Source organism: Macadamia integrifolia, chromosome 6, assembly GCF_013358625.1.
Source record: "Macadamia integrifolia cultivar HAES 741 chromosome 6, SCU_Mint_v3, whole genome shotgun sequence".
Lineage (NCBI taxonomy): Eukaryota > Viridiplantae > Streptophyta > Magnoliopsida > Proteales > Proteaceae > Macadamia > Macadamia integrifolia.
Window position 1 is genome coordinate 16646100 of NC_056562.1, and position 4906 is coordinate 16651005.

Sequence of the window (4906 nt, forward strand, 5' to 3'; positions counted from 1 at the left end):
ATTCACAACAAACAAATCACTTGTACGTTAAGTGTCTTTTTAGACTAATATACTCACTTGTATAAACGTTATCCATAATACTTGAAGGCAAGTATTATGCTGTGGACTCAGGTTACGTAAGTTAACTTGGGCATTTGACACCCTTTCGAGGAGAAAGGTATCACCTATCAGATTTTAGTGGGGTGAGAAGGGGTGTTAGAACGCCGAAGGAGTTGTTCAACCAAAAACATTCCTCCTTACAGAATGTTATTGAAAGAACCATTGGTTTATTGAAAAATAGATTCCAAATCTTACAAAAAATGAAGGATTACCGTATCGAGGACCAAGTCAGCATCGTAGTTGCATGTTGTGGGTTTCACAACTAAAGAACAAGCTATTAAAGATGATCTTTTTGATGAATATGGCTGTGAACAGAATGTAATTGATCAACTAAATCCTCCTCCTAATCATCAAGACTTTATTGCTCCAACTACAAGTACAAGTCAAAGAGGAGCAAGACATATGTCAATGTTGAGGATAAATATAGCAAATCAAATGGCTATATTGAAGGGAATGCCTATGATTCCAATTGATGGACCTTGATGTTTTGATTTTAATGACTTTATGTTAATTGCTACCATTAATGATTTTATGTTAGTTGTTAGAGTATATGTTACGTAATAGAAAACTCTATGTTCTATTTACTTATGTGACATTTAAAAAGATATTTCCTATTGAATCTCTATCACATTGGTTTTTTTCATTTTAATCATGAATGATGTCTTCCCTTTTGTTAAAATTCTAATGGCATAACTGTAATTAATGATATATGCATAAGAAACCGTTTCTTGAAACAGTAAAATCAAACACGTTTTTGAGATAAAAAAGTTGTTTCTTGGAATAGAAACGGGAGAAACTGTTTCTGCTGTTTCTAGACATAGAAATGACTGAAACAAAATCAAACGGCCCCTAAGATCTTCCACCCCTCATAAATCTTTATAAATTAGTTGAAAAAATTATTAACCTCATCAAAGTCTTCCATCAATAGTGAACATCATATGTCGAAGAGTTCATCAATCCACTCCCATTTTTTTGGACTTCCTTTGACGGGCTGAATGAGAGTAAATAGTTCCACTTGATTTCTTCCTCGATCATATTGATCACCAAGCTTGAGGCACCTTGGGTTGGTAGACGGTGGTTCACTATATTAGGTTGTTGCTTGTGTGTACAACAAACTTATTCTGATCCAAGAGATCTTTGACAACATGCTTAAGTATTAGAAAATTATTGGTGGAGAGCACCTTTGGAGTGTGGTATGCACAACATAAGTGATGTAGAGAAGGTTTCTGAAGAATCCTTGATCAATTAGACAGGCAAAAGTCCATCCCATCAAGACGAAAGAATTGATTTTATAGCTCATTCTGATTTTTACAACTCAACTTTTGAAGGCCATAACTTTCAACTGAGTGGAATTATATTTTCGGAAACGACATTCCCTACTCTATAGGTATTATGTATTCAAATATAAAATCACATATTTAAGGGGTGTACCGAGCCTCCGAAGTTTTGTGCCCTATTGTGTTTGATTTTCGAATGTTTATTTCCTATTATAATTTTATGTTATATTTGGTTTCATATTTTATTTTGAATTCTTTTATTTTATATTATGATCTTCTTATAAAAAGGTTGTTTTGGACGAAATAAAGATTATATCTAGTTTATGAAACAAATCAATTCTCTTGAGATTTAGGTTTTCGTTACCTTGTGGATTCGAGAGTCATTAGTGTTAGAACAAGATCTAGCCCCCATATTTCCTACTATGTTAATAAGTCATCATGGTACCATTTGGGAATGAGATCTGAGATGGGTTGTAGAGAAACTATAGAGTAAAGCTTCATTCTAAAGCTTTTTAAAGACTAATCCTAAAAGCATTCCCAACTAGGTGAATTATCTCTTGGACCTATTTGAAGATAAATTATTAAATATATAAGGTGTCGATTCAAGTTGGTTGAGAGTAACTACATTGACCTCACCAACCTTGGTATTCTTTTTTGGAAAGGTCGCTTCATGTTATTGTTGCTATTCTCGAACCTTAGTGCGTATGGTAATTTCCCTTCAAATATAGCGCCCTCTACTTGTGATCCTACCTTAGCTAAAGCTTCAAACGTATGGAAGGATTGAGCAAACATATATTTACAATAATCACCAGAAATGTTTAAGATATGGTGAAGAACCTTTAATTTACTTTGGCAACATAGTAGTGGCCATATTTACGATAAAAAAAGGACATACCCGATGCACAAGGTTCCGTATATACGAGGTCGGGGGGCAAGAACTAAGCAACATTATCTCAAGAATGTTAAGAGGTTGTTCTGATCGCTTGACCACTAAGTCACATCATTCTTACTTTCAACTAAGCCAATTAACATCCTTATTTCTACCCCCATGAACCATGATGGGTTGAAAGGAATATAGCCATTCATTTAAACGTAGAACAATGTGGGGCAAGTCAGGTTGTTCCCAAGTTCAGCCCATACTAGCCCGGCTAAGCTTATGTCTGTCAAATGATGGGGTGACTTCAATGATGTTATAATAAGTTGAGTTAATAAAACATTAAAGTTGTGTGTAATATACTCTATTATGGCTTATTGGGAGAGATCTCTCTACTATTCATGGAGGTAGCCTCTTTGTTAATACCTATATCTATCACGCGATTTTGTCAGGCAAAAAATTTTTGTGGACATGTTGTCAATACTCTCAATTTGTTATATATTGTGAATAGTGCCATCCCGTATTATCTTCCCTCATATGTTTATTCTTACACGAGAGAGAGTATTGGGAATAATCTCACATTTATTGATATGTCTTCATATATTGGTTGTGCCTTCAACCTATCAATTCAAGATTTTATGTTGAAATCTAACATGGTATCAGAGCATTGTGTGCTTCCATTTCTATGACAATTATATCTACACATCAGCGTGATTTTTTATATATATGGTGTCATCTCATGCCACCTATATGTGAGGGGTGTTGGGAATAATTCCACATTGGTGGTACAGTGGGGAACAACTCAAGGAACATTTAGATTCACGCATAGTAGAGGTGTGATGGTATGGGATATCATGTCAAATTTGAGCTACAGATTTGTTGTTGGCCAGTTTGAGTATAAGCACATAAGTATAGCAGGAGGCAGAAACTTAAAGACAACAATGTTTAGAGCATAATAAAAGTGTCGTGAAAAATGGAATGTTATGTCAAGCTTATGTTTTAGATTTGTTAGTCTAGGGGTGAGCACACCAAGGAAGATGTGGCTCACTTTGGCATTTAAGTGATGCGGGACTCGGGAACCTCAATGAAAAATGAGTGGTCATTGAGGGAGTACCTATCCAAGAGGGAAAATTCTATATAATGGGACGTAGATGACTAATAGAAAAAGCGTATTGTGGTGTCAAAACAAGCTATATTTAGCAAGATGGTGCATCTTATTTAAACCAAAGGGTCATTTTACGATAGTGGGTGTGTTACTTAGGTAAACCAAATTATGGAAGACTGAAGGAAGAGGTATTGTAGTGCTAAAGTCCAAATGGAGAAACTGGTAACGTTAATATTCAGGTGAGGTGGTGCATCTTATTTGAAGCTGTAAGAGTTATTTTACAATAGTAATTATACTTACGATAATCATCGTAAAGGTAAAAACATATTTTCAAACTAAAATAACAACATAAAACCAACACCAATAGGAAAACAATTATAATATCAACTCTCGAAGAAAACTAAAATAACAATAAAAATATAAAACCAACACCAACAATACCGATTAAAAACCAAAACCAACACATATCTCTCCCAGAACAACAACAGATGAGTAAAATTAAGCACAATTAATAATAAAGACTTCATTTCTACCATCGTATTCTCCTCCATTGTCTCCTTCATTAGAAGAAGAAGAAGACTTTCTTCTAGATAGTTGACCTTTCGTTCATCATAATTTTCAATATCATATTCTCCAAGTTATTTATGAGTTCTACTCGAGGCATAGGAGGGAGGATTTCTTCAGAGCCTGTCAACAATATCTTTCACTTCAATGGTATGAAAACGACCAACTTATCAAAGTTAGCAACTCTAATGTCAAGCTTAAAATGCACATTGGGTGCATTTTCATGTATAAAACAACTATAACATCCCTATCAGCTTCACCATGAAAACCTAGGCATGTTAGAAAATACCATTGCTAGTATCGCTCCAACCATTGTTGTCGTGTTTGATGGATATTGTGTATTAGCATTTCAATGGTGTCATTGGATACCTGGCCACTCGGTTAATAAGACCCAAATCCACTGAAAAACTCTGATTAACTGCATTAGTGCTACCATTGCAAGCAAAAACTTTCAAATATAAATAGGAGCTTTCTTATAGAGAACTCTTATGAAGATGAAATAAGAGGGGAAGGGTTTAGGCTTTATATAGAGGTGAAGTAAGTCCCTCTTTGGACTAGATTTACATTTTGGAGCTTTGATACTCTATAAACGTATTTACATTTCAGAACTTTGATACTCTATAAATGTAAGAGCTTCATTTTTTCTAACTTTCTATTCCTGTAACTTTGCTTGTATGCTCATATTAAAGATAAACTAATCGATTATGCAAAATATAACATTGAATTGATTGATGATGCAACAATGTAATATAACTCTAGTAGATCTCAAAGATGAGGGAGATAGAGACATGAGATGATCTTACTTGAATTTATATAAGATTTATATAGAGATTAACTAATCAATCTAGTTGACGAAGCAACAATATAATAACTCCTAGCAGATCTCAAAGATGGGGTAATAGAGATATGAGGTGAACATAATTTTTAAATACATATAAGATATTTGGAATCCAATAAAAATTTACTTATGCGAACGAAAATAATATT